General features: G+C 43.3%; 1 protein-coding gene and 1 pseudogene across 5 annotated transcripts in view; both read right to left on the reverse strand.

The window, feature by feature from the left end:
• tpk1 (thiamin pyrophosphokinase 1) overlaps positions 1-23,731 on the reverse strand; it is a 349,575-nt gene that overhangs the window by 67,658 nt on the left and 258,186 nt on the right. The gene's annotated exons all lie outside the window — the stretch shown is intronic.
• Positions 21,856-23,144, reverse strand: LOC129710177 (U5 small nuclear ribonucleoprotein 40 kDa protein-like; annotated as a pseudogene).

The following is a 23,731-nucleotide window of genomic DNA, read 5'->3' on the forward strand; positions in this document are numbered from 1 at the left end:
GCTTTGGCTGGTAACTGCATAGGTCGATCAAAGTGACCTGCAAGGTTTTTTAGCGCTTGCACCTTTGCCCTTTTTGAGCTTTGATAATGCAAAGGTCCAAACTGAGTAGCTGGAAATGCTGCTACTAGTTTCCCAATTACTCTTGCCACCTGTCGAATAGATGGTTTATTTTGTAATAATTAATTTTGTTGCAGGCTTCCACCAAGTCTGCTGCTTTACTCTTTGGCAATGTTACAGACATGTGGATAATGTTAATTGTGAATCTCAGATAGTCCATAGTTGTGGATGGCGTCAACTTAGATTTATCTGGATGGATAATGGACCCATGAGTTTCAAACCAATGTTTGGTAGCTAAAACTGTTGATTTAGCTAGTTCCAGGGTTTTCCCCCCAATTGATATATCATCAAAATATGCCATGACAATATGTTTTGTTTCCTAAGTATTGCCAAGGCCGGTTTTAATATCTTGGTGAACAGTCCCACTGTACCCCCAGATCGCATTGTTTACTGCAGGCACTGCAGGAGGCATATACTTCTCTGTAGTTTTGTTAACTACCTGTTCCTGCAGAGGATGGAAGTACAGGTAGTCGATGCTGGCCGCCAGCTTGGTCTGCAATGGTACTCCTGATTCCGGAGATCCGCAAATTTGGTGACCACTCCCAGTAGCTTCTTAGGATCCTGCACCCCCAGCACACTGCCGTTTTCTTCAGCCACGTCCCCTTCTTCAGGACCAGCCCAGCCCTGGCCCGCAATGCTCCCCTCTGTCGAGGGAGATGCATTGGGCAGCCCTTGATAAGGTGCTGTTATGGGAGTGCGAAGACTCCCATAGTGAGCTTGCTCCATCTCCCGGAGCAAGTTACGTTGGAGCATTTGCTCCATCAACCGCTTATGCAGGAGAGGCGGCACCTCTGCTGCACTCGGGCAGCGCGTCCCTCCCGACCGGACTCATCTGAGTATATCGGCCGGACCAACTCCTGCTGGGCTTTGCCTCCAGCCCGCTGCGCTGATTCGAGCTGTACAGCTCGCGGCGCTGGACTCGGCTTAGCAGAGTTAACGTCGGTAACTGGACCTCAGCAACCGCTTCAGATGGTAATTTCCACTGCCATCGTGCAGCGCGTCCTCCTGGCTGGACTCGTCCGAGTCTATCGGCCGGACCGACTCTTGTTAGTCCAGGTGCTGCTGGTCGCCCCCGGCTGTCGGGCTGCAGAACTTTCACAGTCCCCCGTAGCCGTTCAGACCCGACCCATTTTTCTTCCCCTTGTCCATAGTGCTGAAACACAAAGCACAACAAGGGGAAGAAATACGACCTTAGAATAAAATTTCTTACCTGTAGGTCTGTTTTTTGCAATTTTGCCGCGGGAGCGCTCTTCCCCCGCCCATTGTGGGGCAATGTGTGAGACGATATGTCGCGCATGCGTGCTGGCGTGGTCTCCACGTAGTCACTCACGTGATTCCGAAGTAAAATTTGACATTTGGAGGCAGGTTCTCTGGATGCTTTCAAGAGAGAGCTAGATAGGGCTCTTAAAAATAGCGGAGACAGGGGATATGGGGAGAAGGCAGGAATGGGGTACTGATTGGGGATGGTACACAAAAATGGTGGAGAAATTCAGCGGGTGCAGCAGCATCTCCAGCATTTTTGTGTACCTTCAATTTTCCAGCATCTGCAGTTCCATCTTAAATACTGATTGGGGATTATCAGCCATGATCACTTTGAATGGCGGTGCTGGCTCGAAGGGCCAAACTCCCTCCAGATTCTACCCCTCATTTGTACACTAAGGGCAATTTGCAGTGGCCAATTAGCCTACCAAACTGCATGAATTTGCGAGGAAATTCTGCAAAGAAATGAAAGATGTATGCAGTTAAAATGAGAATGTGCAATATTCCGACACACTACACTGGAGGATAGGATTAAACTTGGATCACTTGAGTGTGAAGCATTGGGCCAGTTGAATTATGCTACTGAAGTACATGGATTGTGCAAAGAGTTTCACATAGTTTTTACTCTTACTAATTAGCAAGTATATTTGACTTTTAAATTTAACTTGGAATAAATAATATAATACATTAGGATAAGATGTAAAAGGCAAAAAAAACTTTAGTATGTCTTGCATTCATTTTTCCTGCTCCAACTATAATTTAAGGTTTAATTTGCCTCTGTCATTTAGATATTGTCCAAACAGACCTTTATCGCCCTCAGTACACAACAGGGAACAACCCTCCATACCTATGTCCAAGACACCTCAGACACTCTTCGTCGTCTCCGGGCATTTCGTTCTCTAGGCCCCCATCCCCTCATTTTCACCATGGACGTCCAGTCACTCCACACCTCCATCCCCCACCAGGAGGGTCCCAAAGCCCTCAGTTTCTTCCTCGACCGGAGAACCAACCAATCCCCGTCTACAGATACTCTCCACCGCCTAGCGGAGCTGGTCCTTACCTTTAATAACTTTTTGTTTGACTCCTCCCATTTCCTCCAAATGCAAGGTGTAGCTATGGGCACGCGCATGGGCCCCAGCTATGCCTGCCTCTTTGTAGGGTACATCGAACAATCCTTGTTCAATACGTACCAGGGCCCCATCCCCGACCTCTACCTCCACTACATCAACGACTGCATTGGTGCTACCTCCTGCACCCACACACAACTCACTGACTTCATCCATTTCACCACCAACTTCTATCCGGCACTCAAATACACCTGGACTATTTCCGACACTTCCCTACCATTTCTTGACCTCACTATCTCCATCTCAGGTGATAGACTTCTGACCGACATCCACTATAAACCCACTGACTCCCATGGCTATCTGGACTACACTTCTTCCCACCCTGCTTCCTGTAAGGACTCCATCCCCTACCCCCAACTCCTCCATCTACGCCACATCTGCTCCCTGGATGAGGTGTTCCACACCAGAGCATCGGAAATGTCCTCATTCTTCAGGGAACGGGGGGTTCCCCTCCTCCACTATAGATGAGGCTCTCACCACGGTTTCTTCAATGCCCCGTAACACTGCTCCCTCTCCCCATCCCCCCCACTCGCAACAAGGGCAGAGTCCCCCTAGTCCTCACCTTTCACCCCACTAGCCGTCACATACAACAAATAGTCCTCCGTCATTTTCGCCACCTCTAACGTGACCCCCCCACTCGCCACATCTTCCCATCTCCCCCCCCCCCCCCCCCCCCCCCCCCCCCGTCTGCTTTCCGCAAAGACCGCTCCCTCCGTAACTCCCTGGTCAATTCTTCCCTTCCTACCCATACCACCCCCTCCTCGGGCACTTTCCCTTGCAGCCGCAAGAAACGCTACACTTGCCGCTTTACCTCCCCCCTCGACTCCATTCAAGTACCCAAGCAGTCATTCCAGATGCGACAGAGGTTCACCTGCACCTCCTCCAACCTCATCTATTGCATCCGCTGCTCTAGATATCAGCTGATCTACATCGGTGAGACCAAGTGTAGGCTTGGCGATCGTTTTGCTGAACACCTCCGCTCGGTCCGCAATAACCTACCTGATCTACCGGTGGCTCAGCACTTCAACACCCCATCCCATTCCGAATCTGCCTTTTCTGCTCTGGGCCTCCTCCATGGCCAGAGTGAGCACCACTGGAAATTGGAGGAGTCAGCACCTCATATTTTGTTTGGGCAGTTTATACCCCAGCGGCATGAACACTGACTTCTCCAATTTCCGGTTGCCCTTATTGTTTCCTCTCCTTCTCAGCTCTCCCTCAGCCCTCTGGCTCCTCCTCTTCCGCTTTTCTTCCCCCCCCCCCCCCCCCCCCCCGCCCCTACTTCAACCTGAAGAGGGTTTCGGCCCGAAACCTTGCCTATTTCCTTCGCTCCATAGATGCTGTCGCACCTGCTGAGTTTCTCCAGCACTTTTGTCTACCTTCGATTTTTCAGCATCTGCAGTTCCTTCTTAAACAACTGTTTATGCCTTTCAATTTCCCCTGGTCTCCATGCAATCCTAGAACTTCCATCTTCTCTCTGTTCTTCTCCCTTTCTCTGTGACTTGAAACGTCCTTTTTTTCTAACTTTTTCCAGCTCTGATGAAAAGTCATTTAGCTGAAACATCAGTTCCATTTCTTTGCCTATCTACACCGCCTGACCTGGTAAATATTTCCTCTATTTTTGTTTTGTTTTTAATTAATTTCAGAGTTCCAGAATCTGCAGAATTATGTATCTCTTATTTGATAGTTGTTTCAACAACTGCCAAGGTCTTGAACCTTGAATTTCCTTCCCAACCTCCCCGGCCTTCGTTAAGATACCCTTCTCCATATTACGTTTATCTCAGAATCCTCTGTCTGATGTCCAAAGAGGCTTTTAGTCCTATATTAATGAATGTCATTGGTGTTGCATTACAACTAACAAAGCAGATGAAGCAGGGCTTTAAAGTACATGCTCATCTCATTGTTTAGTATTTAGCTATAATTTTCAATTTGCTCCAATGCCACAAATAATAATTCAAAATACTCATCTACCATCTATAACTGGAATCACCACATGAATATTGCATTAGATTAACCACCCACTCCTGCAAATGTCTTTGATCATGATTGATTGATATCAGTGAAGCACATTTGTACATATCCACAATTTAAAAATAAAATATTACTCAAATGCATATCTTTTAACTTTTGCTGTCAAAATTATATTTTTATGTTGAAGTAAAAATGTTCCTGGGTAAGCTCCAATATGGTTAGTATAAAGTTCTCTTTAACCAGCCAGATTTTGCAATTTATAGTGCTAAATCAAGATGGACTGCACTGGAAGAACATTGGATGTTGACCAATTACCGTGCAATTAAACATTTATTTTCCAGTTAATTATGTTTGCCAACAATCAACAAGATTTGAAATTCAATAATAATTTAATGAAAAATCACACAAATCACAGCAGAAAATATAAACTAAGTCATATTGCTTCTGTTAAATTATATTATTGCTTAATTATTGTTAATAGTAAATAGTTGATCAATGAGCTTACTCCAGATTTATTCTTACCAAATTCAAAAGTTTATATATGTTGCACTATCAAAGACTACAAATTGCACTATAGCTCAATATAATTGACAGGCTGACAAGAGTTAACCCAATTAGGGTGGCATGGTTGCACAGCGGTGGAGTTGCTGCCTTACTGCAAAAGCAGTGGCAGAGACCCGGGTTCGATCCTGACTACGGGTGTTATCTGTACGTAGTTTGATCATTCTCCCCGCGACCTGCGTGGTTTTTCTCTGAGATCTTCGGTTTCCTCCAACACTCCAAAGACATATAGATTTGTAGGTTAATTGGCTTGGAAAATGTAAAAAATGTCCCTAGTGGGTGTAGGATAGTGTTAATATGCGGGAATCGCTGGTCGTCACGGACCCGGTTGGCTGAAGGGTCTGTTTTCGTGCTGTATCTCTAAACTAAACAATTACAATCATAATATTAGTTAGACAGGGAGCGAGACTTGGAAGCTCAGAAACTGTGATCTTCAAACTTTATAGATGTCCTTAAATATTTTATCAAATTAGAGTAAGTAGATAAATAAATCATGGTGCAGAGTTTGTATAATTAGTATAATAATCCTAACTCTCAACTCAGTTTTGCCCTGCTTCAATTTCTTCAGTTCATGAAGGTGCAGACATTCATCATCTGTGAGCCCCCACAATTAATGAGGCACAAAACTGGTGATAAAATGGGAAGACTAAAATGAATTATAAGTTTGAAAACCATAAGACGCAGGAGTGCAATTAGGCCATTTGGCCCATCGAACCTACTCTGCCATTCAACCATGGCTGATCTATTTTTCTCTCCCAACCCCATTCTCCTGACTTCTCCCAGTAACTTCCGATGCCCTTACTAATCAAGAACCTAATCAATCTCTACTTTAAAAATAGCCAATGTCTTGGCCTCCAACGTCATTTGTGGCAATGAATTCCACAGACTCCCCATTCCAAAAGCAGAAGCCATCTTCCAGTATCCAAGGATGGAAATGTATTCTACAGCAGGATGACTGGATCGATTTGGAGATGGCATCAACCCCAGTTTCTATCATATATCTACCCCGAGGACATCTGGCTTTACTGGACCATTACTGGCATTTCCTAAAGACTATAAAAGGCTTTAAATCTCAAAAATACATGGTAGTTTACTTTAGTTCAGTTTAGTTTAGTTTAGACATACAGTGTGGAAACAGGCCCTTCAACCCACCAAGTCCACATTGACCAGCAATCCCCACATGCTAACACCATCCTACACACACTAGGGACAAAATACAATTATACCAAGTCAATTAACCCTCAAACCTGTATGTCTTTGGAGTGTGGAACGAAGCTGAAGACTCGGAGGAAGCCCACGCAGGTCACAGGGAGAACGTACAAACTCCGGGCCGACAAGCACCCATGGTCAGGATTGAACCCGGGTCTCTGGCGCTGTAGGACAGCAAATCTAATGTACCACCCTATGCTGATAGTTTTGAGAAAATAAACATAGGCTGCGATATTGGCCATGAAACACTGATAACATGAAACAAAAAACCACAATTGGCATTTCAAAACAGTTCTTAATTTATTTTTATAAACAAGATTACTGCTTTAAAATCATGAAGTAAAAATCTATTTTTATTGCATAGGTTACCAAGATTTTGCAATGTGAAAACTATGTCACCAAGACCTTGTGAAAGCACATAATTAGACTGACAGTGCCATATACGTGTGATCTGCAATTCTATAATTCTACTTGCACACGATAATAGCACATCAAATTATGAAACGCTAATAGTTCACTGTACATGAATGCATTAAAGTAACATCTTGTAAGTCACAGGATGCATTATTAAAATACAGTTAATTTGCTCATCTTGTACTACATGCTCTCCTATTGCTTTCTACACAAATCTCAGTGCCTTCTCTTTTGAAGTAAAACATTAAAAACTGTTTGATTTAGTTGTTCCATTCCACATGTATCCAGGACATACCTATCATGCCTCTTAAAATGCGTGGGTTTGAAGCAGGAGTGACTTTGCCCGTAAAAATTATTTTCAGAAATTGCTTCTTGTTGGCATGACAAATACAATTTGCATAATTTTTGCCATTCTCCATTTGCAAAATGTTTCTTGCTAATACTTTTGTGTACTATATTGATTATAGTGCAGACTTTGTGATTTGATATAACTTCTCTTTAAGGCCTTAGGTGTCTGGTATTGATTGTTTTGTAAAGTAGTTTTGTTGTACTCTGCTTTTCTTTAAATTACAGGTCTGTGACCAAACGCTCCAAACAACAGAGATGTAATACAATCATTTTAGTTTGTGCAATTTGTATATATTGTAGATAGTCAAATGCTTTCCCCCCCCCCCGGTAGAGCTGTCAAAAAAGGGGGTTTAAAACATAGAAACATAGAAAATAGGTGAGGGGTAGGCCATTTGACACCAAGCCAGCACCGCCATCCAATATGATTGTGGCTGATCATCCAAAATCAGTACCCCTTTCCTGCCTATATCACTTGATTCTGTTAGACCTGAGAGTTAACTCTCTCTTGAATACATCCAGTTAATTGGCCTCCACTGCCTTCTGTGGCAGAGAATTCAACAGATTCAGAACTCTGGGTAAAAAGGTCCAAAATGGCCTACCCCTTATTCTTAAACTGTGACCCCTGATTCTGGACTCCTCCAACATCAGGGGCATTTCTCATGCATCTAACCTGTCCTATCCCTTAAGAATTTTATGTTTCTGTAAGATTCCCCCTCATCCTTGTAAATTCCAGTGAATATCTCAGTCGATCCATTCTTCTGTTTCGTTTAGGTTTAATGTCAGAAGAAGGAAAGGTAGTTTTTTATTTTACCCAGAGAGTGGTTGATATTTGGAATCCATTGCCAGAAGAGGTGTTAGAATCAGATACAATGATTACATTGAAGAGGTACTTAGATAGACACTTAGATAAACAAGGCATGGAAGGATATGGTCCTAATGTGGGCAAATGGAATTAGTGTAGGTGGACAAAAAGGTCGGTGTGGACACGGTGGGCCACAGGACCCATCTTATGCTCTATATTCAAAGATTTTCAGGTTTCCTCATTATATATGTATTTCCCATATTTCAGCATTCTTCACTAAAATATAGTTGGATTAGTAACACCGTCCGAGTTTTTAAGGATTGTGAAATGAGATGCTGGAAGACTGTCCTTTATACCTCACTGGAACATTGAAGTGAAGAAAACACATTCTTCCCCGAGGACACCATGATGCAAGCTGTCGGGCAGCAGGGCTATCCGTGAAATACTATGCACTGTACCAACACATCGTGGGAGCAGAGGCGGACAAGATGAAATCTATGTAACTAAAACTCATCTTGATCACTTCCTGACTGCGCTGTGTATAGATTTTAGAAAATAATGCTACCTTATATAGGTATGATTTTTGGCCATCTTATTCACAGTCCTCCTCCGCTGAGGCAGCCCTGAGGATTTTTCTGATGGATGAAAAATAAAAAAGTTATGAGTGTTTAAAAAATCTTGAGATAGCTGATTGGTCCTCTCGCCTGTCAATCACCATGATGAAGGTAATGCCCCTTCCGGGGGGGCCAGGAGTATAAAACCCAAATGGTATGACACTGCATTTGAATTTGGTGGCATGCACTCTGCTTGAAATGGTATGAAATTGCATTTGAATTTGGTGGCCTGCACTCTGCTTGAAATGGTATGAAATTGAATTTGGTGGCCTGCACTCTGCTTGAAATGGAATTTATAGGAATAGCCGTGAGTGAACTGCCAGTCCACCAACCGTGAGTCAACTGCCAGCCCAATAGCCGTGAGTCAGTCAACTGCCAGCCCACCAGCCGTGAGTGAGTGAACTGCCAGCCCACCAGCCCTGAGTGACTGAACTGCCAGCCCACCAGCCCTGAGTGAGTGAGCTGCCAGCCCACCAGCCATGAGTGACTGAGCTGCCAGCCCACCAGGCCTAAGTGACTGAGCTGCCAGCCCACCAGGCCTGAGTAACTGAGCTGCCAGCCCACCAGGCCTGAGTGACTGAGCTGCCAGCCCAAGAATCCATTCAGCCCACAATGTCCATACTATCCCTCTAGAAACCAGTTCCTTCAATCCACAACACCCATACTAGTGCTCCAAAAAGCCCCCCCCCCCACCTCCCAACTGGCCAATATTGGAATTGGTGGAGAGGTGGAATATTGCGTTGCGGGACCAGCTCTCCAGTGTGAACATGGGACCCAACGGGTCCCACTTAGTCTAGTATCTTACTAAGGATGTTCACTCACATCTTTATCTCCAATTCCACACATTGTTGATCCACACCAGGTGATCACCTTAACCATACAGTGGATGGGCTTACAAAGAGCATCATGGTCGGCATGGACATGTGGGCTGAAGGGCCAGTTTACATGCTGTGTGACTTTATGAAGGTAGTTGACATACTTCCTAAAGAGCCGGATAATCAAAATTGAACATGACACCTCAAGTGTAGTCTCAACAATGTCTTCTACAACTGTAACACAACATTCCGACTTCAATGCACAAATCCCCAACACATGGAGGCCAGCACGTCTAAAAACTTCTTCGCCACCCTATCCAACTGTGACGCCATTTTCAAGGAACTATGTACCATGCACATATATGATTTAGACCTGGAACCAGAAAAAAAAGTCCCAAGCAAAGTCATAAAGTTGATTCTTTAAAAATAATTAAACCTTGAATCGTGCTTCAGATCCTTCTTTAGCAAATACCTATAGCATGTAAATTTAGGCATTGACAAAAATATTACAGCAGAGAAAACCAGTGAAGTGTTATATAATCCAAATCCCAATGTAACATCTTCTGAGAATTAACCAACAGTTTTAATAAAGACTTTACTAATTGCTCTTAATGATGGTTTTCAGACCTAAATGTTAATGGTGTGCATTTATCATTTGAGCTAGCCAAGGCTGATTTGTGAATCTTATCTTTTAAGAGCTTTGCCTTTGAGGTGCTAGTAAAACTGATACAATGAACTAATGAAAATCATTGGCTGCACTTAACTCCTGTTGCTGTCAATGGGAGCTGTGTTGTTTTTGATAATCTGGAAATCTATTAAATGTTAAATAATTTCAATGTTCTCATGAAGGATCGCAGTTCCAGACCACTGGGTCCGCAGGCGGCGTAGACTTACCATCGGAGCGGGATCCCTCGCTGGGGATCCCTGGAGAAGAGTTCCGACCGCTGACGTGCGGCCTACAACATCCTGAAGCCGCGGTCTCCGGTAGGGAAGCACTAATTCGGGACTTACCTTCCAGACGAGAGGGCCTGTACATCTGGCCGCCCGCAGCGGCGACTGCGGAGGTTTATGGCCCCGACCATGGGGGAACAATGGAGGAGGACTGACTGTACTTTGTGCCTTCCACCACAGTGAAGAATGCTGTAGTGCATGTTTGTGTTAAATGTTTATTGTGTATTATGTGTTCTTTTTTTATTGTACCGCTGCTGGCAAGTTCATTTCACTGCACTTTATTGTGTATGTGATGAATAAATCTGATTGATTGATTGATACTGCCTGACCTGCTGAGTTTTCTAGCATTTTCTAGATATTTGATGCCTTTTTGAGGCAGTGCTTGCTGTAGATCTCTTTAATGGTGGAGAGGTCGGCACCCATGATAGACAGGGGAATGTCCACTAATTTCTGCTCTTTTTGTTCCAAGGCATTTGAATGACTGAACTCTGTCATTGCCCATTTCTGTTCTGACCCTCTTTCTTCTTTCCCAGGCTTGGAACCATACTTTTTGATGGTAGTAGCAAAATTACACTGTGGCTGGGATGGTGCGAGTCTTTGATGGTACTGGCTGCCTTTGTACTGCAATGCTACCTATAGATCTCTTTGATGGTGGGAAGGTCGGTACACTCCCAACCCTGAATCTCATAAATATCATTTGGGGTTGAATTTTTCATTAGCTTAAATTTGGTTCAAGTGGTCTGTGGTTTCATACAGTTGCTCTGAAGATTGATGCGCATGCGTGCTGGCAGGTTCTTCACGTAGTCTCTCACTCCAACTTCTCATAAAATAAAGATCAAACTTCAAACGGTAATTTCTCGTTTAATCTCTCTATTAAACTTTACTCATTCAACAAACTCACCACACCTAGAATCAACCTGGCGAACCTTTGTTGTGCCCCTTCTGTCACAATATATTCTTACTTAGTTAAGGAGAACTGATCTGTGGACATCATTCCTAATCCAGTCTAACCAGGTCTCAATATAACTGGAGCCAGATTTTCAAAGTTCGTTCAAAATAAGAGGTCTGACTTTGAGAATAAATTTCTATAGCCCGGGGTATTGAATCTGTGGGATATGGCGGCTCAGTTCTTATAAATATACAAGAGAACCCGATAGCTTTTTCTAGCTATCATTATGGATGTAAACAGTTGTAAACAGATAAGGAAAAATGGTGCTGAGGTAATAGAACCATCTACAAACTGTCAGACGCAAAGTGTTGGAGTAACTAGCAGGTCAGGCAGCAACTCTGGAGAAAATGGATAGGTGACGTTTTGGTTCTGAAACCTTTGGAGGTGGGGAAGAGAGCTGAAAGACAGGAAGTGCAGGACAAAGACTGGCAAGCAATAGGTGGGTACAGATGAGGGGGAATTTGATAGGCAGATGGTTGGATAAAGGTCATCAATGAAAAGTAATTGAGGGTGTGAGTCATAATAAATGAAGAGTTGTGAATTGTGAATCGAGAGGAAGGAATACTGGTGGAAGGTGGGGGGGGGGAAGGAAAAAATAGGCACTGTTCCAGATGGGGCACACGGGAGAGGGGGGTGTGGGGTAAGAAGTGGGAGGGGGAGGGGACCCTGAAGAAGTGTCCTGTTCCAAAACGTCACATATCCATGTTCTCCAGAGATGTTGCCTTACACTGTGTTTAGTTTAGTTTAGTTTATATACAGCGCGGAAACATCCCCTTTGACTTATCGTGTTTGTGCCGACCAGCGATCCCTGCACACTAAATGGCCTGCCCCACGAGCATGCGACTCCATGCGGCAAGCGTGACCTAAAGGGCCTGGCCAACGGGCATGCGACTGCATGCGGCAAGCGCGAGCAAACCTGAAGTGGGGGCCGCGCGGAAGTCGAGTGAGTGACATGAAGTTCGATCGAAGTCGGCGGGAACTTCGCGCGTGACGTATGGCGTCGAGGTGGCTGTGGGCCGGCAGGCCGTTGCCGGGCGGAATTTTTGAACACGGTCAGTTTTTCGGAGCCCCGCACGATGTTGGGACCAGCTCCGTACAACTCCATACGGTTCCGGCGATCGAAGTGAGACCGGCCCGGCGAGGCCTTACGGCTCAAGCATGCTCGTTTGACCACGTTAAGTCGTGCTTGCCGCATAGAGTCGCATGCTCGTGGGACAGGCCCTTTACACTATCCTACATGGAGGCACTGGAGAGACAGATGAACAAATATTCAATATCGTTCAACCCACCTACTAGTGGGGGGGGGTGGGGTTTGCGGGGGTGGGGGGGGGGGGGGGGGGGGGGGGGAGAGCCTCTCGTGATTTAACAGCCTCTCCATCAGCTCTACAACCCAATAATTTAAATCAAATCCCAGTTTCAAACTCTGTCAGCAAGCTGACCAAGCTGAGAAGCAGCTGTTAACATGAATTTGCTGGAAACAAAAAAAAAGTTGCAGGAGCGAAGCATATGAAATTTAAAAGACTCTGATGAAAACTGTGTATCATTTGTACTCTTTCTTTTTGAAACTTTCTCTTTGATTTTGCTACCTTCAGTACATGCCCCGAGCGTCTACATTTCTCTCATCTTTCCTTCATTGTTCGCAGTGGCTCGGTTGCCACTTATCCATTCACTCTGTATGTTATTACTCCATCATACATACTGCACCTCTCCTTTTCTTTTACTCGTCCCATTATATCCCTCACTATTCATTTACATTGATTAAAATAAAAAAAAAAACGAGTTTGGTTTAAAATTATCTTAAAATATCACATTTTTAAAGTTTTAGAAAAAAATAAATACATGCTAATTATTTTTATAGGGCCATGAAAATTGAGATGTGAAGTGGAGGTTTTGGGTTGGAGTTCCATCAACATAGGCAAAAGGGAAGGGAAGAGGAAATACTCTAAAGCTGAAAATTCTTGTGCAAGAAGAAGGGACCAGCTTAAGAAGGCATTCAAAATCAGATGCAGTCGAGGTGGATAAGTTGAAGTATGCATATAAAAGGGAGAGGACAAGCAGGAAAGTGTTAAAAGATGAGCCATACAGCGATATAACATGGGAACAGGCCCTTCAACCCAACTCATCCTTGCACACCAACTTGCCTAACTGAGCTACTCACACTTGCCTGTGCCTGGCCCATATCCCTCCAAACGTTTCCTATCCATGTACTTGTCCAAGTCTTCTGATAAACTCTCTAAACTAAACTAAAATAAGATGCCAATGGACAATAGACAATAGACAATAGGTGCAGGAGTAGGCCATTTGGCCCTTCGAGCCAGCACCACCATTCCCTGTGATTCACGACTGTCACTCCATTCACTGTGATTCACGACTGAATCACACTGTGATTCACGCCATTCACGACTGTCTCCAAGAGCCTGCATCCTTACATAGAAACATAGAAAATAGGTGCAGGAGTAGGCCATTCGGCCCTTCAATATGATCATGGCTGATCATCCAACTCAGTATCCTGTACCTGCCTTCTCTCCATACCCCCTTGATCCCTCTAGCCACAAGGGCCACACCTAACTCTATCTTAAATATAGCCAATGAATTGGCCTCAACTACCTTCTGTGGCAGAGAATTCCAGAGATTCACCACTCTGTGTGAAAAATGTTTCTCTCATCTCGGTCCTAAAAGATTTCCCCTTTATCCTTAAACTGTGACCCCTTGTTCTGGACTTCCCCAACATCGGGAACAATCTTCCTGCATCTAGCCTGTCCAACCCCTTAAGAATTTTGTAAGTTTCTATAAGATCCCCCCTCAATCTTCTAAATTCTAGCGAATACAAGCCGAGTCAATCCAGTCTTTCTTCATATGAAAGTCCTGACATCCCAGGAATCAGTCTGGTGAACCTTCTCTGTACTCCCTCTATGGCAAGAATGTCCTTCCTCAGATTAGGAGACCAAAACTGTACGCAATACTCCAGGTGTGGTCTCACCAAGACCCTGTACAACTGCAGTAGAACCTCCCTGCTCCTATACTCAAATCCTTTTGCTATGAATGCTAACATACCATTCGCTTTCTTCACTGCCTACAGCTGTCCACATGACTCAATCTGAACATTATAGCATTGGTTAAGATCCATTTAGTAAATATATGTGCATTACATACCTTAAATAAATTTAGCCATATTCCAACTTTAAGACCAATAGTATACCTTCCTTCGATTGATAAAGGTGGATGTCTGATTTGATAAGATTTATCACTTTGTTTTGTAGTTTATAACATACCTCATCAGATCCCCTTTATTTCGTAATTATAGTTCTGTTCTATGATCAAGGCCACATAACTGGTTGTAGAGGGCAGTATATTCAAAGAATTGTATTTTCTGTAGAAAACAATTACCCTTTTCCCCAAAGGCACAAATCTTGAGTTGTATTGCTGTTTCAAATTTCTTATGATTATGTTTGCATCAGACCTGCAGGCCCCAATCATAAATTAGTTATGACGTGATAAATTAGGTTGCCTGATATAAAGTAAGAACTAAACACATTGACATCTGCATTCAAAAACTGTAGCTCGCTTTGTGAAACATCAAAAGCAAACGCATATTGCTTAGCAAGGCATTTGCAGAATAAAACAGTAACAGCATAGAACATTCAAATACATTTCAAACCAATTCCTTAATTATTCCGTTTCACCACTTTCAGAACTGTAACACCTATGCTATGGTTCTATTGAGAAATAAACTCACAATCATGTATTGTCTCTGCTGTCTGCTTAGCATGCAACAAAAGCTTTTCACTACACCCCGCACACATGAGCCTTTCAATTTATCATCCTATTCCCTTTTCCAACAAGTACAGGTATGTGTCTAATTTTGGAAACATGAATGAATGAATGAATCTCTTTATTGTCATTGCACATGGTACAACAAATTTTAAAAGTCAATCCCACGGTGCGATTCACAAGAGTAATTTTAAATATATAAGAAAAGGTAAAAATATATACATATTAAAAAAAATTACAGATAAATAACAATAGCAGCTGAGGTAGAACCATTCAGTTGAATGTGAGTGTTATTTCTTATTTTGCATTGTTAAGTTCACGTATGGCTATGGGGTAGAAGCTGTCTCTGAGTCTGTTTGTGCGAGTTTTGAAAGACCTGTACCGTCTGCCAGAGGGCAGCAGGTGGAACAGGTTATGTCCAGGGTGGGAAGGGTCCTTCAGGATGTTGGCTGCCCTGCCAAGACAGCGAGAGCTGAAGATGTCCTTCAGGGAGGGCAGTGGGCAGCCAGTGATTTTTTGTGCGGTGTTGATGACCCTTTGAAGGGCTCTCCTGTCCGCTGGCATACCATGTGGTTATACAGTACGCCAGCACACTCTCGATGGAGCAGCGGTAGAAGGACACAAGCAGCTTCTCCAGGTTGTTTTTCCTGAGGATCCTCAGAAAGTAGAGTCGCTGCTGGGCCTTCTTGACTGCTGTGGTGGTGTTTGTAGTCCAGGAAAGATCCTCCGTAATTTGTGTGCCCAGGAATCTGAAGTCTGAGACCCTTTCCACACAGTCCCCATTGATGAATAGGGGTTTGGGGGCTGCACTGTTCTTACGGAAGTCTATGATCATTTCCTTTGTTTTTGTGGTGTTTAGGATGAGGTTGTTGTCTGAACACCACACTGCCAGTCTTTGGACTTCCTCCCTGTAGGCTGTCTCATCTCCTCCTGAGATACGTCCAACCACAGTCGTGTCGTCCGCAAACTTGACGATGGTGTTGGTGGAGTGGGCGGGGTTAATATCAAGGTTATTTGTCTCAACCACTTCCTGTGATATAGATTCCCATACTTTTGAATAAACAACATTATCCATTCTTACTTTTTTGAATTGTCAGTGACAGTTTTGTATGTATAAAAATGTGAGGTTATCCATTTTGGTGGCAAAAACGGGAAAGCAGACTATTATCTAAATGGTGGCCGATTGGGAAAGGGGGAGATGCAGCGAGACCTGGGTGTCATGGTACACCAGTCATTGAAAGTAGGCATGCAGGTGCAGCAGGCAGTATAGAAAGCGAATGGTTGTTAGCTTTCATTGCAAAAGGATTTGAGTATAGGAGCAGGGAGGTTCTACTGCAGTTGTACAGGGTCTTGGTGAGACCACACCTGGAGTATTGCGTACAGTTTTGGTCTCCAAATCTGAGGAAGGACATTCTTGCCATAGAGGGAGTGCAGAGAAGGTTCACCAGACTGATTCCTGGGGTGTCAGGACTGTCTTATGAAGAAAGACTGGATAGACTTGGTTTATACTCTCTAGAATTTAGGAGATTGAGAGGGGATCTTATAGAAACTTACAAAATTCTTAAGGGGTTGGACAGGCTAGATGCAGGAAGATTGTTCCCGATGTTGGGGAAGTCCAGGACAAGGGGTCACAGCTTAAGGATAAGGGGGAAATCCTTTAAAACCGAGATGAGAAGAACTTTTTTTTCACACAGAGAGTGGTGAATCTCTGGAACTCTCTGCCACAGAGGGTAGTTGAGGCCAGTTCATTGGCTATATTTAAGAGGGAGTTAGATGTGGCCCTTCTGGCTAAGGGGATCAGGGGGTATGGAGAGAAGGCAGGTATGGGATACTGAGTTGGATGATCAGCCATGATCATATTGAATGGCGGTGCAGGCTCGAAGGGCCGAATGGCCTACTCCTGCACCTAATTTCTATGTTTCTATGTTTCTATGTATGACTAGTTTTGGATAGACTTACACATAGAGAGAATTTCACTACTGTCTAACTTTTTTTCATGTTCATCCTGAAGAATTTTCTGATGTAAAAAGGTGCGATCTGTTCAACCTCCAAACTCAATTGTGATACAATTCTTGTGGAACTTTCATTTGCACATTTGCCAGTATTTTTACTTGTCCTTTTGTGGTGTGGAGAGCAGAATAGTGGATAGGATTTAAAATACGCCTAATTAGGGTCCACTATGCTAAATATAATGTCACTTATTTTCAACACAGAGTGCTGGAGTAACTCAGCAGGTCCTTGTGTTTCTCTTATTTTAATCTTTACACCTTGAAATCAAATCTCAGTGCCATTGTTTTGCTGACCATGCTTTTAATATTTGTCCATTTGTATTTGTGGCTCTCTTTGCTCTGTTACTCAAGTTTGAGGTTTTTTTTACCAAAGTTTATCACTTTCATCTTTGTTAAATCTTTGTTATGCCTCATTGGTTTCTGAGGTATTATTTTGGTATATATTTTTGGTATGTATTTGGTAGCCACTGAACTGATATCAGACACCTGGATTATTGACCTGGCAAATTAGCTTAAATACCACTTTGGCAGTCAGTGATTTTCAAATTCAAAATTAAAAAAAAAAAAATTAATTAAAAAAAAAAAATGGTAATTATGAAACGCTGCACTTGTTGTTAAAAAGGCCCAAACTTTTCAACAAATGCCAGCTGAGTAAGGAAGGGTTTAGATGATACTCTGAGGAAGGGACATTGACCCAAAACATTAACTGTTTTCTCTTTCCGCAGATGCTGTTTGACTGACCAAATTCATAAGATCATAAAATTCATAAGATCATAAGGTATAGGAGTAGAATTAGGTCGTATGGCCCATCGAGTCAGCTATTCCATCATGGCTGAACTATTTTTCCTTCTCAGCCCTGTTCTCATGCCATCCCTCTGTAATCTATGACTCCCTGGCTAATCAAAAACTACAAATCCTCACTAAATATATCCAATGATTTGGCTTCCCCGGCTACCTATTGCAATGAATTCTACAGATTCACCACCCTCTGGCTGAAGAAGTTCCTCCTCATCTTCAGTTTAAAGGTGTTTTCTGAGGCTGTGCCTTCTGGTCCTAGACTTCCCCACTACTGGAAACATCCTCTCCACATCCACTCTATTTAAGTGTTTCATTATTCAGTAAGTTTCAATGAGATCCTCCCCCCCACATCCTTCTAAATTCCAATGAGTACACGCCCATAGCATTCAAATGGTCCTCGTACATTAACCCAATCATTCCTGGGATTGGGGGTGGTTGGGGGAAACTTAATCTCTTACCTCGATGGAGATGCAATTTTTTCCCGTATCGTATCTCCTAACGTCCTAACATCGAGGAGTTGGCGGCCTTTGCTGGAGACCGACTTTTGAGAGCTCCACCGCAGAGAGCCTACGGGGCTTATACACCGCAGAGCCCGCAATCCTTTTGCCGGGGATCGACTTCGGGAACTCCAAGCCACAGAGGCTTGGACCGCTCTGATGTGGGAGCTTCGACCACCGGCTGCGGGAGCTTTTATCGCCCCGATGGATGCTGAAGTCTCAATATAAATATGAATACCAATCAACACTAATCATTGTGGAACACCCCTTTCTCACCGCCTATAGCTTGAATGGCACCTTTCTACAATGAGCTCCATACAAGACACAACGACAAAATTTGCCGATGTCATACAATTACTCAGTGAAGACACATACAGTTTATAGGAAGGGTGGGCATGTGGTAGATGAAGTGTAACGCAGATAAATGCAAAGTGACATACATGGGTCATTAGCATAGAAAGACAATGCAGCTGAATGGTTACATTTTTAATAAGTGCAGCACAAAACAATAGTGAGGCTGCACATGAGGTATTGCATTTGGTACACTGCTACCGGAAAGGTACCATTAATTTGGAAAGAGTGCAGGGAAGATTTACAATCATATTGCTAGCACTCAAGGGCCTGAGTTACAATGAAAGGTTGGGTAGGAGAGCAGGAAGCTGAGGGGTGATCTTATAGAAACGTATAAAATCATGAGGGGTATAAGCCTGGGATAGAAGAATCAAGAATTAGAGTACATATGTTTAAGGTGAAAGTGGAAAGGTCTGATACATGAAGGGCAACTTTTTCACACTGAGGGTGGTGTGTATATGGAATAATCTACAGAGGATGTACTTGAGGCAGGTACAATAACAACATTTAAAAGGCAAATCAGTCTAGCTTAGATGGGAATGTTGGCTGCCATGAACAAGTTGGACCGAACGCCTATTTCCATGTTATACGAGCGAGGTATATGAATATAGACATTTATGTACACATTTTTGAAGACAGAAGGGGCGATTAAGGATTTCAGTGATGAGCGTTTTAAAGGTTTTGACATCCAGATGGACCTGGGTTTCTCTATGTGAATCACTGAAGGTTAATATGACACACAGCAAGCTAGACGGCAGTTTAGGTATGATTGTAAGAAGATTTGAGTTCAAGAGCCGAGATATTTAGCTTCACTAGAACCCTAGTGAAACCATATTCTGAATATTGTACACTGGTCAGGTTTCAGATTCAGATTCAGATTCAGATTCAATTTTAATTGTCATTGTCAGTGTACAGTACAGAGACAACGAAATACATTTAGCATCTCCCTTGAAGAGCGACATAGCAAACGATTTGAATAAATAATAATAAATGTCCGGGGGGGGGGGGGGGGGGGGGGGGTGATTGGCAGTCACCGAGGTACGTTGTTGAGTAGAGTGACAGCCGCCGGAAAGAAGCTGTTCCTCGACCTGCTGGTTCGGCAACGGCGAGACCTGTAGCGCCTCCCGGATGGTAGGAGGGTAAACAGTCCATGGTTGGGGTGAGAGCAGTCCTTGGCGATGCTGAGCGCCCTCCGCAGACAGCGCTTGCTTTGGACAGACTCAATGGAGGGGAGCGAGGAACCGGTGATGCGTTGGGCATCCCTAAGCAAGGGAAGAATATATTTGTGATACATTTGCGCAGGAACTGCATTGTGTGTCATCATATTTATTCACGGGATAGTTGGTTTGTCCAATGAGGAATGATTAAGTAGATCAAGGTCCATTGTGAAGTGATCTCATTGAAACACAGGGAATTCGTACAGGACTTGGCAGGGTAGAAGCAGAGCAACCTCAAAATAGGGTGTAGGACTATCAGGGCAGCAATGCAAAGAAATGTCTTCACTAAGGGGGGGGGGGGGGGCAGTATTTGGATTCCATTATAGAAGAGAATTCTGAAGACACAGTTTTTGAGATATTCAGATAGCGATCAATAGACTTGGATATTGGGGAACATCTCCCTGCTTTTAAAATGTCCAGAATAGTGATGCAAGCTAAAAGATCAGCCATATTTTATTGAATATCTGAGCAGGTGCAAGGAGGGAACCGCCCCTATCACTGCTTCTATTTCGTATGTTTTCATGATCTTGCATAAAACACGACTTCGGCTGCAAACTTTGGGAAGTCTGTGCGCACAATTTGCCCTGCAGCACTTTCAGGTGAGTAGAAAATAACACTGCCATGTGACTCCTGGATAGAAAGGACCATGGAGAGAAAAGAGGCAAAAGCCTTTCAGAAATCATACAGATATCATTTATTCTGAGATTGATTATTGCTATTGCCTTAGAGAGTATGAAATAGATATTTACAGGAATGTTTTTTTTTAGATGAGGGATAAACTGGAGTTGCTAATAAATTATTTTCAATATAAATCAGGAAAGGTTGCACAGAGTAGAGTGAAACCTGAGTTAATTATCAAGACGGCACAACTCATTGCCAAATCAATCAAGACAGCACGAGGAAAATTGTTTTATGTAATGTAATTTAGACTTGAAGTGTTTTGCCCTAAAGTTTGATGGGAACAGATTCCATACTAATTTTATTGAGGAAGGTAAAATTGTTGGGCTGTGGGGAAGATTTTCCTGGCAGTTCATTGATAGATCCACATACTTGGTGAGCTTAAAGACCTGGTCCATGCTGCACCATTCGTCCCCACAGCCATCAGACTATTAAACACAACTTCAAACAAACACAGAACTATAACAGCCTATTGCACTTTATCTGTTTATTGATGTGTGTATATATATATATATATTCTATGGTATATGGACACACTGATCTGATCTGTATTTATGACTACAATATTCTGTTGTGCTGCAGCAATGCAAGAATTTCATTGTCCTATCTGGGACACATGACAATAAATTCACGACTCTTGACTTGTCTCTTCTACATTAATCACTCCTTTTTTCCCCCTACTTTTAAATACAGTACAACCCATTCCGGCATTTGTCTTCAATTCTTTATGTCTTAAACTTTGTGTTGAGCTTAATAGAGTCATATCGTCATAAAGTCACACAACACTTGGTTTTGGCCCTACTTGCTGTTAGAAAAGAACAGGTTCAAGGATCTGATTAGTAGAACAGAAAAAGGCTCACTTGCCCGTTTAGTAACAAATCAGTTTTATTGGCAAGAGAGAACAAAATCATTACATGTCTTGGGATGCGCTGGGTCCATTTTACAACAGAACACCTCTCGCTCTCTCTCTCTCTGCCTCCGTCTGCAGCGCTGATTGTGACAGACCATCGGTGAACCCCTCTCACACATGAACACATCAGATTTATTGGCAAGAGAGAGAATAAAAATAATATTTGTCTTGGTATGCGCTGGGTCAGTTTTACAGCAGCACCACTCTCTCTCTTTCTCTCTCCGTGGTGCTGATCATAACTCAGCCCATTAGTGAACCCCTCTCATACATGAACCAACTTATGTTTTACTGGCGCCTGCCATTATGCAGGTAAGAAATCAGCTGTTGAAATAATCGCAGGTAAGTCCTGGCCAATAGTGCTGTTCACAAATTCAAACTATAACCAATGGCAGCGGACTGCATTCGAGCCCCCCCCCCCCCCCCCCCCCCCCCCCCCCCCACTTTGGAATCAAAGCGCTATCATCAGCCGCAGAGTGGCGCGTAAATCAATACACACAACACTGCCTGTTTGGCGGGTGAAGATTTAGACAGAGCGCTGTCAGCTTAGCTTGTGTGAATTTAAACAAAGAGCTGTCGGCTGCAGCGCTATGGGCTTTAAACATAGTGCTACCAGCCACAGTGCCATGGGCTTTAAATATAGCACTTCCCGACAGTGCTATGGGCTTTAAACATAGCGCTATGGCCACAGCACTATGGGTCACAGACTCTTCAGGCAAAATTCTCGTATAACATTTTACCCTGAGGGATTATAGTCGTGGTATGGTTGTCCGACCCTTTGAATCTTCTTTACGGCTTCCTGGATGTGGTCAGCGAGGTTGGTGATGTTCTCTTTTACCCAACTCAGGCACAAACCAGTCACCGGGTCTGTATGACTGGTGGTACAATTCAACTAGTTTTGTCGGAGGTCTGAAACCTTAATGGCGTCATCAATACCACCAGAGATAATCTGATCGCTTGTGTCATTAAACATTGCTGCCAGTACTTGGTACGTGTTTTGAAACATATGGATTGCAGCCTTCTCCGAATATCCCATAGCTTCACTGTTTCGTCGTTGCTTCCTGCACAGACTAACTGTGGTCCCCGTCAAGATGGTTAACATGAATTGTGTTTCCTTTAAAGGATGTGTGACCTTTAAGTCTCTTGATTTTCTCACCAGTTTCACTGTCCCACACTGCTACAGTTTTGTCTGTTGATGCTGGAAAAAGCCTGCTGCCCTCTGTGTTATAATGCAATTCCATCACTGCTCCACTGTGAACTTCCAATGTAGCATAATTATCGCTGTCGCCATATATATTCCAAAATTATATGAGTCGATCAAATCCTGCAGATGCCAGTGTTGATCCATTCTGGTGAAATTTACAACAATAAACTTCTCCCTCGTGACCTGTTAAAAGCATTCGAGTTGCTTGAAGACTCAAAATTCTTGGTCTCGCCTGCAGCACAACCTGCTTCCCCCGCCCCTGCACTGAGGGTAGCAGGTCGTTGCGGGGGTGCTTGGTCTGCTATTTCTTTTTACCAAACATTTTCTATTCTGTTCATCAGATCCTGCTGACTACCCCAAATGTTACAAAGGAACAGGTTCAAGGATCAGACTAGTAGAACAGAAAAAGGCTCACTCATCTATTTAGTTACAAATCAGTTTTATTGGCAAGAGAGAACAAAAACAATATTGTCTTGGTATGCGCGGGGTCCGTTTTACAGCAGCACATGTCTCTCTCTCTCTCTCTGCCTCCGTCCGCGGCGCATATCGTGACTCAGCCTGTCGGTGAACCCCTCTCATACACAAACTAACTTATGGCTTCCTGACACCTGCCTTTATACAGGTCAGAAATTAGCCGTTGAAATAAATGCAGGTAAGACCTTTCGAAATCGAAATTTATAACAATCTACTACAATACCATTGCCAGCCATTGCTACAGTTCCACTTCAGTATTCAGTAATTCCCATGTTCCCTCCTCTGATAAATATTTTGCACTGCCTATCATAGAAACAAGAAGTTGCACATGTTTTTTTTCTTAACGACATCCTATCCAGCCAAGCGATCAATAATCGTCCTAATCCCTATTATGTGAACATGTGAATATGTTCCCACCTTAAATCTCACTCGGATTCAAATAATGCTAGCAAACATAATGCAGCCCAAAGAGGAACTTTGTTGAAATCTGAACATTGCCCCTTTCAGCTTTGTCAATTGTTGCAAACATTAATATCCCATCAGCATTGTAAAATTGACATATTGAAGCATACATTTCCCAAATAAATTAAAAATCAAAGCCAGAGGAACAAACAAATTAGGCACCACTTCCCTTTTTACATAATTATTGAAGCTTTTCTTTTCTTTTTTAATTTCTTGCTAATTTATTCT

This window comes from Leucoraja erinacea, chromosome 2, assembly GCF_028641065.1.
Source record: "Leucoraja erinacea ecotype New England chromosome 2, Leri_hhj_1, whole genome shotgun sequence".
NCBI classification, from domain to species: Eukaryota; Metazoa; Chordata; class Chondrichthyes; order Rajiformes; family Rajidae; genus Leucoraja; species Leucoraja erinaceus.